Here is a 15510-nt window from a genome sequence, read left to right on the forward strand (position 1 = left end):
CCCCTCACCCCTTCACTGTAAGTCGGCTGCACGAGATGCAGCAGGTCTGCTTTCAAACCGCACCAAGAAAACATCTATACACGCTCGTGCTCCATACCCTTCACGCCCTCACCCTCATGTCCCGCCCTGATACAAAAGGGCGGGACCTCCTGCCACCTTTGGAGGGTGAGGAGCCCCGGTGGGCCAGCCTATACTACACCTTAGTCCTGAGACCCGCCGGGGATGTCAGTTGGCAGCTCCTTCACGGAGCCGTGAGCATGGGCGTGTACTTGGCGCGGTTCACCTCAATCCCAGACACCTGCCCCTTTTGCGGCGTGAGGGAAACCCTGGCACATATATACCTAGAGTGTGCCAGGCTGCAGCTCCTATTCTGGCTCCTCACCAATATTTTATTACGTTTTTGGTTGCACTTCTCCCCTCACCTTCTCATTTATGCACTCCCTATCCGTGGCCCCACAAAGTCACAGGATCTCCTGGTCAACCTCCTCCTGGCCCTAGCTAAAATGGCCATCTACAAAACCAGAGTGAGGAGGTTGGCCGATGGAGTCTCCTGTGACTGTGGGGCCTATTTCCGATCCTCGGTCCGTTCACGTATCCGGGCAGAGTTCCTCTGGGCGGCGTCCTCTGACTCCCTTGACGCCTTTGAGGAGCAGTGGGCGCTATCCGGTGTTCTCTGCTCGGTGTCCCCGTCCGGTTCCCTTCGTTTGACCCTTTGACTACACTCCTGTCCCTGTTATTTCATTAGTTGTCCCCCGGAATTATTTGGAATCTAGGTCCCCTTCTAGGCTGGGGGGATCGTTTAGCAGTGGATGGGCACCACCCGCCCACTTCCCGGATCACAAAAGGACTACTCTTCCATAGCCATCTGGCCTTGCCCCGTCACACTCTTGAATAACAACAAAACACACCGAAAATGATATAAATTACTGTAATACAATGAGTCATCCTCAATTAGTCTGATAAGACTTTCTCATTCTAAGTGAGTGTACTTTGCAGTACTTAAGTAACATATTTTATGACCTTTTTCATAAGATATTCACAAGATTTATGTATTAGTTTATAGCATACATCCTCTATTCATCATCAGCTAAATCTGCACATTTTAGTTCCAAATGTATTAGTTCATTCTTTGCCAATGTTTCTTTTAGGGGGGTCTGCTAGTTCAAAACAGATAAAATTTATTCCACATAATTGTTTTCTGAATCTGTTAATAGCAGGTTCTGCCATTTATTAAGGCTAGTGGCCATATGCCATGAAATATTTTTATCTTCACAAATAAAATATTCTCTTGATACCTGTGATATTAATTTTGTTTATAGGAGACCTGTCTTCGCCTTCCTCCACACTATGTCAGGAACATATTTTTGAATATATTGGAAGTATTCAGAAGAATCTTCTGGAACTGATGTACAATTCTGTACCCAGCAATTTGTTGCCATTGAAGATCCATGGTGTGTTTTACAAAAGGAATAGTAAATTCTAAAATGGGCAACTATATGCTTCATACCTAAATTCCACCTACAGTTTCAATGAGAGAAATTATTCTCCATTTCCCCTCCTATAACAGTGTTGTGCAGCATTAACTGGTGCAGAGTGGCTGCCATATTCCATCCCAGAGAGCTCATATGCTGTTACAAGCAAGAAGGGAGAAAGATCTAAGCAAAATATCTAGTCTTTTTTTTAATCTTCTGTTTTCCATCCATGCTCCAAATATATTATGACCTGCTAGTAATTTGCTGCATTGACTAGACAGAGTTGGAATAAAGCAATCAGGACTTCGAACATACCGTAAGATGGGCCACCCGCGCTGTCCAGCCTCTGCATTATGGCCCTGTCTCCCAGTGGAGTGACAGTGACAGGTACCATATATACAAGAGCCATTTACTGGGCTTTTGAAGGGGGAAGCTGTCACCATTCCTTTCCTGTGGCACACAGGCAGGGCATCAGCCTAATTTTTAAAGCCTGAAGTTAGGCACCTAACTCCATACTTAGACATACAAATAAAGTTTGCTGATCATCAGAGGTACTGAACTTCTAAGGCTTGGTCTACACTTGGGGAGAGGGATTGATCTAAGATACTCAACTTCAGCTACGAGAATAGCATAGCTGAAGTCGACGTATCTTAGATCGACTTAGAATCACTTACTTTGCGTCCTCGCAGCGCGGGATCGATGGCCGCCACTCCCCCGTCGACTCCGCTTCCGCCTCTCGCCGTGGTGGAGTTTCGGAGTCGGCGGCCGAGTGATCGTGGATTGATTTATCGCATCGGGGATCGATTTAGAAGCGATAACTCGATCCCCGATAGATCGATCACTATCCACTGGATCAGTGTAGACGTGGCCTAAGACCCCTATTAATGTCAATGAGCGTTCAGATCTGATCCATTGATAAGTATAATACACATATACCCTCTTGAACAGTTCTGTGGTCAGAATGCTTCCTGCTTCCAAGTTCTATCATCAATTGTTAATGAAAGAAACAACAAATAATTACCATATAAAAGCTCTTTACAGTCATATGTTTCACCTATCTAACCAGAAATAGATTTGGTCAGAAATTTTTTGGCAAAATATGTTTTTGTTGGCCAAATGGCTATTTGTCAACACCAAAACTTTTTGTGAAAATGCATCTTTTTCAGTGAGGTTTTGCAGGTCAAGGATGGAATGTCAGGTGGGACAGAGAAACAGACATACACCAATAGCCTGGTGATAAGGAGAGAGATGTGGGAGATCAAGGTCCAAGTCCCTGCTCTGGTAGCTTCATTGTTTGTGTGCAAAGTGCTTGAAATCTACAAATGTAAGATTTTCTCAAGTGTAAAATATTGTTACTGTAATATAATAAGTAATATTTGTTTATATTGGTTCTCCTGGAAAATGTTGCTCAAGGAAGGATAAGGTTTTTGATTATTTGATTACAGTGATTGTTTGTTCTACATTGTGTGATTTTCTTACAAACCAGTGGCTACCCATTCAGATTTATATATATTGAAGATTGGGACATTAACAAGTATTCTGGGTTAACATGAAAACCCATAATCTAATAGGAATATGGATGAATCACAAATGTACTTTTTGAATTCCTGCCCTGTTCTGATTTACCACAATTACTCTGTGTAAAAGCTATAAAAAAGAAGAGGGAGGAAACATTATGAATGCCAGGTATCAGTACCATATATCTTTATATGCAATAGTAAACTGCATTGAAACTGTGAGTGACACTGTATTGTGGTATGCTTTTAATGTTTTTCTCTACTTATTGAATAACCATGAATTCCAGTTTTAAAATTATGATGATGTTTTAACTGTCTTCTATGTACATATTTATCTGGGATCCCGCTAACTTTAATGTGACGCCAATTTTTAAAAAGGGCTCCAGGAGTGATCCTGGCAACCACAGGCTTGTAAGCCTGTCTTCAGTACCAGACAAACTGGTTGAAACTATAGTAAAGAACAAAATTGTCAGACACCTAGATGAACATAATTTGGTAGGGAAGAGTCAACATGGTTTTTGTAAAGGAAAATCATGCCTTACCAATCTATTAGAATTCCTTGAGGGGGACAACAGGCATGTGGACAAGGATGATCCAGGGAATATAATGTACTTAGATCTTCAAAAAGCCTTTGACAAGGTCCCTCTCCAAAGGCTCTTCAGCAAAGTAAGCTCTCATGAGATAAGAGGGAAGGTCTTCTCATGGATTGGTAACCAGTTAAAAGATAGGAAACAAAGCGTAGGAATAAATGGTCAGTTTTCAGAATGGAGAGAGGTAAATAGTGGTGTCCCCCACGGGTCTGTAGTTGGATCAGTCCTATTCAACATACAGGCAGTTCTTGGACTTCCTGAAAATTGTGGTGTTAGTCAAAACATTGTAACTCGGAACTGCAATACACTCCACTGTGGGACTGAGTGTTGATAAGTCAAAACCAATTGTCATAAGTCGGATCAGGGGGTCAATTCAGAAACGCAAGTGCCATTCACCCTAAGCCGATGACTTCATAAAGTCAAGGACTGCCTGTATTCATAAATCATCTGGAAAAAGAGGTAAACAGCGAGGTGGCAAAATTTGCAGATGATACAAAACTACTCAAGATAATTAAGTCCCAAGCAGACTGCGAAGAGTTACAAAAGGATCTCACAAAACTGGTTGACTGGGCAACAAAATGGCAGATGAAATTCAGCATTGATAAATGCAAAGTAATGCACACTGGAAAATGTATTTCCAACTGTACATATAAAATGACAGGGTCTAAATTAGCTGTTACCATTCAAGAAAGAGATTTTAGAGTCATTGTGGATAGTTCTCTGAAAACATCCATTCAATGTGCACTCTCAAAAAAATCAAAAAAGCAAACGGAATTTTGGGAATCTTTAAGAAAGGGATAGATAATAAGACTGAAAATCATATTACCTCTATATAAATCCATGGCTCTCTCACATCTTGAATACTGTGTGCTGTGACAGGGTCAGATCAGACAGCTACAGGAGAGTGCAGGAAGGAAGGTATATTAGCCTCAGGATAAGCAGGTCCCTCTTCCCCTGGTAACTGAGCAGGGGTTACTCCAGGTTAATTAGTACACTTGGAGCCAATTAAGAACCTGCCAGAATGTGTTAAAAGCCTTTCCCCCAGCCAGTTGGGGGTAGGGGGGTGATAGGCTTTGTGAGAGTGGAGGTGAGCTGTTGGAGAGCTGAGCAGTGCAGAAGCTGATATGGACTGGGGAGACCCCCGCAGGTATGGAGACTGGGGAGAAACTCTACCCTAAACAGGAGCTAAGGACTCTTCCAGGTCCAAAGACCTGAAGAAAAGGACCCTACCAGAGGGGAGAGACTGAGCCGTGCGTTTGCTGTGGTGCTGCCATGCCTGGAAAGGCTACCAGAGGCTAGGGGTTCTCCCTCCCCTGGCAGAAGGGTCGGGAGGAATCCTGCCCAAGCAAAGTGGGGACAATAAGCCAAGGGGTGTGGGAAAATAACCCAGGGAAGCTAGCAGCTTTCTGGGGAACTGGCAGCATGAGGCTGTACTTATAGGGTCCCTGGGTTGGGGCCTGGAGTAGAGGGCGGGACCGGCTCCCCCCACCCACCCCCTCTTCCTCTCACTGGATGTCCATCAAGGAGGCCAGAACCCTCAGTGAGGGCCTAGCAAGCCCAGAAATGGGAAGGCCACTTGGAGACAGAATTTCCCTACCTCTTTTTATAGTGGGTGGGGAAATTCTGAGAGACGAGACACTATCCTGACCCACCGCTAGAAGGAAACGTGGGACCCCCCGAGGCAAAGAAGAAGCCCTGTTACAGTGCAGATGTGGTCACTGCATCTCAAAAAAGATATATTGGACTCGGAAAAGGTTCAGAAAAGGGCAACAAAAATTATTAGGGGTACAGAATGGCTTCGATATGAGGAGCAATTAATAAGACTGGGACTTTTCAGCTTGGAAAAGAGACAACTAAGACCTTGATTGAGGTCTATGAAATCATGACCAGTGTGGAGAAAGTAAATATGGAAGTGTTATTTACTCTCTCATAACACAAGAACTAGGGGTCACCAAATGAAATTAATAGGCATCAGGTTTAAAACAAACAAAAGGAAGTATTTTTTCACTTAGTGCACATAATTGCTTGCCAGAGGATGTTGTGAAGGCCAAGACTATAACAGGGTTCAAAAAAACTAGATAAGTTCATGGAGGATAGGTCCATCAATAGGTATTAGCCAGGATGGGCAAGGATGGTGGCCCTAGCCTCGGTTTGCCAGAAGCTGAGAATGGGCGACAGGGGATGGATCACTTGATAATTACCTCGTCTGTTCATTCCCTCTGAAGCACCTCGCATTGGCCACTGTCGGAAGACAGGATACTGGGCTACACGGACCCTATATGGCTGTTCTTATGTTTGTAATGACCTCACTGAGAAATCTGAGCCTGCAGGCTGTTTCTATTACCATCAGTGCTATAATCAGTAATATATTAAAACCTTATTAAAGTTTGCAACATTTACAAGTCAGAATCTAGTCATTATACTTATTATTATGCACAATTTGTATTTATTACTTTATACAAGTGCTATATCTGTTGAGCATCACTTGAGTTATTGAATATGTGAAAACTCAGCCAACTGTTGCCTCAGGGATATAATGCAGTTGATATAATGAAACTAAGCCAAATGCCGAACTTACACAAAGAGTAGAGTGACTCATGCTAGTTTTTCTATTCCATTCACTTCTTCCACTGGAATGTACTAGTACTGAGTCAAATCTAATTACCATTTTGCTGAGTGAGTTGTCAATGTTTATTGTTCTGAAGGAAACTAGGAGTGGGGAAAAAAACAGGTGTATAGGTAAGGGAGACTGGCATAAGGATTAAGTTAAATGTTCCAATTTAATCTTCATTAAATACAAATACTGATGCAAAATAGCATTATACAAAATTAAGCATATGAATCTTTTACAATAAGTGCATGTTTGTTACCATGTCATCGGTTCAAATCATGTAATTTGTTGGACTGTACAGCATGCAGCTTAAGACTGAGTAGCTCACTAATGTAAAATGAGATAACACTGTCTGTTTGTTCTATGTTGATAGTGTGTTTTTCAGAAATCTTAAAAATATCATTTAAAAAGCTGGTGAGGCTGGTGGGGTTGTGCTTAGAAGAAATGACGTTGATTATACTACTGGTTGGATCCAGTAGTCAAGTGGTGGAGGCTAAACATAGGCAAACAGAGTTTACTCACTTTTTTCATTTGGCAGATATGGAGTTACTTTTATTCATTTCTTTTCTTACCGCTACACCACTGGATCCAACATATGGTCAGTCAGGTGTATGTTACTTTGGTGCAGAATGTGAGTGTTTCACAGTGAGACTGTAGCCATACTGGATACTGTGAAATGAACATATAGTACATTGTGGGAGAAACAGTGTATGGAAAGCTTGTACGCTCAAGAACAGAGAAGGCCAAACTACAGCTCGCGGGCCACATCTGGCCCACGGGACCATCCTGCCCAGCCCTTGAGCTCCCGGCTGGGAGGCTAGCCCCCCCCCGCCCCTCCCCTGTAGTTACACAGCTGCACGGGCAACGCAGCTTGCGCCCGCCCACCTCCCAGGCTTTCCAATGAGCCAGTCCTGCGGCTCTGAGCTGCATGGTAAGGTGGTGGGGAGCGGGGGGAGGGTTAGGTAAGGGGCAGGAGATCCCAGAGGGCACTCAGGGGATGGGGAGCAGGGGGCAGTTGGATGGGGCAGAGGTTCAGGGGGCGGATAGGGAGTGGAGTCTGGGGGGCTTGACAGGGGGCGGGGGTGTGGATGGGGTCAGGGGACAGAAAGCAGGGGGGGTTGGATGGGGGGTGGGGCCCCCAGGGGGTAGTTGGGGGCAGTCCTGGAAGGGGACAGTCAGGGGACAAGGAGCAGGGGGATTGGGTGGGTCGGAGGTTCTGGGGGGGGGGCGGTCAGGGGATAGGGAACCAGGGGGATTGGATAGGCATGGGAGTCCCAGGGGGCCTGTTGTGGGGGTGGATAGGGGTTGGGGCAGTCAGGGGACAGGGAACGGGGGGGGGGTTGGATAGGGGGTGGGGTACCGGGGAGGGGGCAGTTGGGGTGGGGGTCCCAGGAGGGGGCAGTCAGGGGTCAAGAGCAGGGGGGTTGGATGGGTAGGGAGTTCTGAGGGGGGCAATCAGGGGGCGGGAAGTGGGAGGGGGTGCATAAGGGCGGGGGCCAGGCTTCCTGTGTTTGGGGAGGCACAACCTTCCCTACCCAGCCCTCCATACAGTTTCGCACCCTGATGTGGCCATTGGGCCAAAAAGTTTGCCCACCCCTGCTCAAGAGGAACGAGTACAGGGTTACAGGTCAAGAAATCTTGACTTCCCACTGAGTTGGTGGGACACTGTTCTGTCTGTTTTCCCACCTGTAAATTGGGGATAATCTAATCCACCTATCTCACAAGGGTACTGTGAGGATTTATTTTTAATGTCTGTACAGTGAATATATAAATTATGAGTTGTGCTATGGGGAATGCGTGCTTCTCTACCCCTTTGCTCTGAGCGCCTACGCAATATTAGGGGTCTTCCAGGGTTGTTTCTGTTACGATGAAAATCGATTATATGAATCAGGTATATTTTCGGTGTCATCTGGTTTATTTACCAAAAAAAAAGGTACACAAGAGTCCTGTTTCCCTGAACATAGCAGAAGCAAATAGCAGGCAGATTCCTTGCTCAGATACCCCCAATTCCAGTAAGCCCTGTGTCCAAGAGTCTCTGTATCTCTGCTTCCTTTCAGAGTCACACTCACAACACTTCCTCTTGCTTTCTGTCTCCAACACACACAGCATGCAAAACAATGTCCTAGCCCCTGAATTAGCAGCCAAGAAGACCTGTGTTAATTATCCAGGGTAGCTCTGCTCAGGTCATAGAGTCACAGAGTTTAGGGCAAGAAGGGACCACTAGATCATCTAGTCTTATCTCCTGTATTTCACAGGCCACCAACACCACCCAGCATCCACACACTAAACCCAGCAACCAACATGAGATCAAAGTAGTACAGCCCACAGCTGACTGGACTATTATGTGTTAAAGGCAGAGAATAGGAGGGTCCAAGATGCACCAGTGTCAGGTCTGGCCTAGTAATTTAGGACTTTGGACAGAAGCGTCCACTGTCTACAGCTTTTTCATGACAGAAAATGGCTTTATTGCTCCTTGCATTGAGCCTAAAAAAGAGTACTTTGCATACTCATTTGCATTATTTAAGTCTGTGCTTATCTTTGGATCCAAGACCCACTTGATGGCAGCCATTAGAACCTTTGAGCAAAACAGCACCTTGTAGCGGGATGGCTACCCTGCTCCTAAAATAGAAGGGGTTAAAAGCAGCCCTGGAGAGGGCTGTGGCTGGGGATGGCTGAGTGGGGAAGCAGCTGCAGCTGGGCCATGCCCCCATCAGGCTCCAGCTGGCCTGTATAAAAAGGTTGTGAGCCAGAGGCCCAAGGAGTGTCTCTCAAGGCCTGGAGAAAGTAGGGCCTGCCTGCCTGCCTGCCTGACAGACAGACAGACAGACAGACAGACAGAGTACTGAGAGGGACAACAGGTTGACAGCTCCCCAGGCTGTAGGACCAGGTCCAAGGCCCACAGAGATACTGGGAGACAGAGGAAGGCAGCAGGTCTGAACCGCCTTGCCTATGATGAGTGGCCTTTACACTGTAGTCTGCCCCAGGGAGTGGGGACTTGGTGATGACTGACAGTAGTCCAGACTGAGGCAAGGTGGGGATAGTGGGTTGAGGGTTCCCTAGAAAGGGGAGACCCAGAGGCAGAGTGTGGGGGTACTGCCGGGGACAGAACCCCAGAGAAAGGGACACAGGGAGGCCAGAGCTGTGCAGGTCACCAGCCTGCAGAGGGTGCTCCAGGCTGGAAAAGAGCTAATTCCCAATGACCAGCAGGAGGCACTGCAGGGGTGAGTCTGGCTCCTTTACATACCTCCTATTTTAGCTCTGCCCACTGCCCTTCCTGAAGTTTAATATGATTATATATCCTGAAGATTTATGTCCCAAACAAATATTAATTATACACGCTTACCTTTATAAGTGGTTTTTCTTTCAGGACATTTCACATCACTATCCCAAATCAATTTTACATCCATTTAAAGATCCTTGGAGCTTTCTTCTCCCGTTTAGACTTCCTTTAATCTAACTGGGGAAAAGGGGCACTTTCAGTGGTCTCTTGAAGTGTGTCCATTATTTCTATGGAGTCTGCTAGTTCAAACACACTTTGCCCATTGTGCTCTAATAGAGAATTCACAACTCTTCCAGCCTCAGCTTTGACAGTTGCATTCTCCATTTCTGGGGACAGCAAAGCTGACATACTGACCCACTGGTACCTTCTCAGATGGTCCTTATGTTCTTGTGACAAGAACATATCTTTTACTGGACCAACTTCTGTTGGTGAGACAAGCTTTTGAGCATAGGCAGAGCTCTTCTTCAGGTCTGGGAAATGTACACACAGCTTATCTACACATACCACAGTGGTGCAGTTGCGCTGCAGTAGTGCTTTAGGGAAGCTGCTACTATGCCAATTGGGGAGCTTTTCCCATCAGCATAGTTTATCCACCTCCACGAGAGGTAGCAGCTGTGTCAATGGGAGAAGCCCTCCCATCAATTTAGCGCTGTCCATATGGGGAAGGAGAGGGTTAGATCAATATGACCATGTCATCAAGGGAGTGGCTTTTTCACACCTTTCCCCCCCTCCCTCCAAACAACATAGTTATATTGATGTAAATTTGTAGACTTGGCCTCAGAGTGTCACAGCAAATACAAGGTAGAACAGGTTGTTTAGCATAAGTAGTTAACGCATATTTCAAGGGACCCTTCAAGGTGAAGTAGTCTGTTAATACCTCTCCAGTCATGGGGTGGAAAGACCTTCAAACAACCTACATATGCACAGATAAGTTGACACAAGGTGACTTATGTTGACTTAACTTTGTAGTGTAAGCCAGGACTCTGACTCTTCTTTCCCTTTCTTTCTATTTCTTAGCTGCACTTTGGTCTGCTTAGATTGATGGTTGGCTCTAAACTTCATATCCATAACACATCTTAACTCCATCATATACATACACACACACACATATATATATATCACAGGACCTAGATCACTGATAACAACAAATTCTTTCAAGAACATATCAAAGCCATTTCTGGAATAGAAACCTGTATCTGGAAAGTCAGATATGTCAAGTATTGGCCAAGTCTGACCCAGGATATTGGAGACCTGGTAAGCAGTTGTGACGTGGGGAAATGAAGGCCATGAAGCAAAAACAGACAATGAAAATATACAGCATCCCCAACAGACTTTGGAGCATAGGTGTCATGCTGTCTGGAGTGACTTACTCCCAATCCCAAAGGATCAGTTACTTACCCCAGGTCAGTTGCCCTCAGATCTCAAACAAAGACAATGCTTGTAGCCAATCCTGCAAGAAACTAACTGAAGGTTTATTAACTAGGAAAAAGAAATGAGTTATTTACAAGATTAGAGCAGGTAAATGTACACACAAAATCAGGTACAATCCTAACTTCAAAAGGTAATAGAAGTTTCTATAGTAAGCAATCTTTTACTTATTCTTACTTATTTCTTACTCCTTTAGGGCTAACCCAAGCCCTTGGGGATCTCTTGCTTATGTTTAGGAATCTTTGCCCCTTAGGGTCTGGCCAGCAGAAAGAGTCCTGTTTCTCCTTAACAAGCATTTTTATTTCCTTCCCCCAGCATTGATGGGATGCGAGCTTGTTTCCCCTACTCTTCAGGGGCATGGGGGAAGCAATCAACAAAGTATTTTGTCTGATGGCTGTAGATCTTCTTTTGTTGGGGAGAAGAAGACACCTCTTGTGGTAAACTAGCATTCAACATTTGGTAATGCTTCTCCTGTGACTTTGCAGGATTTACTGTTTTAGCAAACATTTTATAGTTAAACAGCAAACATTACCTTATAACATGGGATACAGATATGATAAGTAGGATCAATACATGCCGCATCCTACAAGCATTCCATAAGTCTAACCACTAAACACACTTTTAGAATTCTAATATCTTGTTTAATAATACTAAAACACAGGTGAGCCAGACTGGTTTCCAACTTTGCATTTGTCAGTATTCAGTAAAGCCTGGGGGCCTTGGCATCAGCTGGCATCTTGTCTGCCAGTGTCACAGTAGGAATGGACCTTTTCACTGCAAACTACTGCATTATTATAGACTACTATTCGGACATTTGGGGACTACCTGAACTGTCAGACACAAAAGAACAACCCTCCCAAGCCCAGAGAAAATCTCCTTAGTTGCCAAGATAGTTGAGTTAAAAAAAAATTGATGTTGGTATATACATGGTGATATAGACTTTATGAGGGGTATAATATATATGTAAGCAGATTATGATATTCATATTTATTCTGCTATCTTAAATGTGAAACAAAAGGGATGTTAAGATAAATAGCTTCCCAGCAAGGGCTGCTATTGTATGACTATATCTAGGAACTTAGAGAACTCTACTTTCAGGAAGTGCTTGATGAGTGATAACAGTGTATGTGGAGGAAGGCCTAAACCCTGAATGTTGCATTCTCTCTTTATGCTTGCAAGCAGAACAAGAGGTTTTTATGTGTGGATAGGAGGAAGATTGAGAGCAACACCCAAGTAAGAGCCCGGATGAACACTGCAGTGAAGCTATACCGTAAGAGAGCTTGCAAATTGCATTATTCATACTTTCTGATTATGTCCTTTTTTTTTGTACAAACAGACCCCTTTCTCTAATAACTAAGGCCTTGTCTACACTACAGAGTTCTGTTGACAAAAGTCAGCTTTCGTCGACAAGTAGTGGAGGTGTACACCCTACAATGCCCCTTGCGTCAAAATTGTCCCGCTTTGCCAACAAAATAAAACCACCCCAACGAGAGGTGTAAAGCTTTTTGCAGAAAAGTTATATTGACAAAGTGTCAGTGTAGACACTGTGCTTGGTTATGTGGCCATAAATCGCCTCCAGGAGGTATCCCACAATGCCCATCCTTACCACTCTGGTCAGCAGTTAGAACTCTGCTGCCCTGCACCCACGTACACAGGCATCCACCCTTTCCCCTTAAAGGTGCAGGAATTTTTGAAATTCCACTTCCTATTTGCTTGTGTAGAGAGTTCATATTGCATCTTCCCAGCTGACCATGGCAGCTCCACACACCAAACACTCTCCCATTTGGAGCACACTGGAGCTGTTGAATCTGCTGAGTATATGGGAAGAGGAGGCTGTGCAGTCCCAGCTCTGCTCGAGCCGTAGGAGTTTCGATACCTATGGTCAGAGTTCCCATGGCATGTTGGATGAGGGCTACAAATGGGACATGCAACAGCACTGTGTGAAGATCGAGGAGTTGAGGCAGGTGTACCAGAAGGCAAGGGAGTCAAACCATCGCTCTGGTGCTGTGCCGAAGACCTGATGCTTCTATAAGGAACTGGACACCATCCTTGGTCATGACCCCACCTCCACTGCCAAGAGCCCCGTGGGTACTTCGGCCGGACTGGAGACAGTGGACAGAGGACTCAACCCGAGAATGGACAAGGAGGTTGAGTTGGAGGACAAGATAGGACAAGCAACAGGGTTGTCCAGGACCAAGGGGATCCAGGACCTCTTCTTGACCCCAGAAAGTTTGAGCCAGTCCCAGAACTCTGTCTCTGGCACACATGATGCAGGAGAGGGGAGCTCTAGTAAATAGTGTCTTAGAGCATCAACTCTAAAAGATCATCTTTATCAGGACTGCTAACTGAAATATCTGACAGCTGGCACTTCCCCATCAGCTACCTATATGTCTTGCCTACCTATCCTGGCCCTGTGCCTTGGTCACATCCTAGGGCAGAAGGATCCTGGCTGTGCAAGACCAACTAAAGATCCCCATGCCACCACTAATTGCTTCTATCTCTGCTTCATGCCACAAATAACTCGTTAACCCTTAAGAAATTTCACACACGTTAGAAATGATGATTTAAAAGATTCTGGAATGTTGTCCTACTGCTTCCTTTTGTAAATTTTCTCTTTTAAAATACATATTCAGGTGAATCATTTTGCTATAATATCTAGCACCAACCTACCAGTGAGAATGGAAAATGGGAGCATTACCTAGCTTTCCATATTGCTAAAGCACACCAAACATGAATCAGCAAGGCTAATCAAAAAGCATTTATGATAATATTAGTTATGCACACCATATACTTAGCTTGACCAAAAGTATTTGGTAACTTTCACATTTTTTAATAGCAAACAAGGTAAAGAGAACACAAAACTGAAACCATTTTTACCAGTCAACATTGTCCTGATTCACCATTATTTAGCAAAAAGAAAAGGAGTACCCGTGGCACCTTAGAGACTAACAAATTTATTAGAGCATAAGCTTTCGTGAGCTACAGCTCACTTCATCGGATGCATCCGATGAAGTGAGCTGTAGCTCACGAAAGCTTATGCTCTAATAAATTTGTTAGTCTCTAAGGTGCCACGGGTACTCCTTTTCTTTTTGCGAATACAGACTAACACGGCTGCTACTCTGAAACCTACCATTATTTAGGTTTTTAAAAATGTTTTTAACTTCAATAGGACTACAGGGTTGAAATAAAGAAAAATGCTCAAGATCGTTAAAAAGTGTCTTTACAGGAGGCACTTGACTTGTGTCTGTCTATCTGTGTGTGTGTCTCTCTCTCTCTCTCTCATTTTGTCTGCATCTGCTCTGTGGAGGTAAAATGACTCAGCACACCATACACTTCTCAGGAGGGAGGCTGGCAAACCCACTTCTTGTTCTTAGATTTTCCTACCACCCAAGTCCAGCTGTTTATAGAATGTGCCTGCTCTCAAAATTCTCTTGATTCCCAGAGCCTTAAAACAAATAATGTCCACTAAACAATATTGGAAATGTAAAATAGAAGTGAGCGCATCATTCATCCAGTAAATACAATGGGGAACGACAGAATAATAACCTTATTCCAGAAATTACATTTTAAAAAAATAAACCTAATACCAATTATATTACAAGCCATATCTATTTGTTTCTTTATGCCCACAGTGGTGGTATAGCTGTGTCGGCCCAGGATATTAGACAGACAAGGCAGGTGAGGTAATATTCTTTATTGCACCAACTTCTGTTGGCAAGAAAGACAAGCTTTTGAGATCTAAGTAAGCTTGAAAGTTGGTCCAGTAAAATATATTACCTCACCACTTTCTCTCTCTTGGCTCTCTTTACTGCATGCCATTTTCACGAGCTCATCAGTAGTATTTTTTTTAGACAGTTTCCAGCTTAAATTCCAGCGGGACAGAAGAAAAGCAAGTAAATCAGACCAAAAAACTTCACTGCCAATATGGAAATCCCCCATATTACCCGAAGTTTGGAATCTGAGGAGAACATCTCATCTGTATTTCTCCAAACCCAAGTGCAAGCATACAGCAGATAGAGCATGTTTCTTCTTGTGAGACAAAAATTTCAGAAGAAAGCACAGATTGCAGATTAAGATTTTATTTAATGATTAATGTTCTCCTCTTTGTTGAATTTCCAGCATTTGTTCATTTTATTCCAGTTCTGTACCTGTAGCTACAACTTACTATAATTCCCATAACATCTTTAACCAAGGATGCACTAAAAATTCTTCTAGATCATTATTCAAGCTTGTTTAAACCATTAATTTTAATAATGTATACACTGCTGTGCAAGTGAAGTGTCAAATAATTAGAGATTTACTACCGGTAAGGGATTTGGCACCATCCTTTATAGATGACAACTCTGAGGAATTGTCACAGATTGAAGTGTCATTAGAGGAGGTTTTGGAATTAATTGATAAACTTAACAGTAACAAGTCACAGGGACCAGATGGCATTCACCCAAGAGTTCTGAAAGAACTCAAATGTGAAATTGCGGAACTATTAACTATGGTTTGTAACCTGTCCTTTAAATCATACAGACTGGTAAGTCTAACATCAATACCGGGCAAATTAGTTGAAATAATAGTAAAGACTAAAATTGTCAGACACATAGAAGAACAGAAATTGTTG

The 15510-nt window shown here is 43.9% G+C and overlaps 1 long non-coding RNA gene across 1 annotated transcript; it reads left to right on the forward strand.

Moving 5' to 3' along the window:
* The first annotated feature begins 4540 nt into the window (after positions 1-4540).
* On the forward strand, positions 4541-15285 carry LOC122460336. The gene is made up of 3 exons (XR_006281589.1): positions 4541-4726; positions 12081-12168; positions 14750-15285. It is a non-coding gene; the product is annotated as an uncharacterized LOC122460336 (long non-coding RNA).
* The last annotated feature ends 225 nt before the right edge of the window (positions 15286-15510 follow it).

This window comes from Dermochelys coriacea, chromosome 5, assembly GCF_009764565.3.
Source record: "Dermochelys coriacea isolate rDerCor1 chromosome 5, rDerCor1.pri.v4, whole genome shotgun sequence".
Classification (NCBI taxonomy): domain Eukaryota; kingdom Metazoa; phylum Chordata; order Testudines; family Dermochelyidae; genus Dermochelys; species Dermochelys coriacea.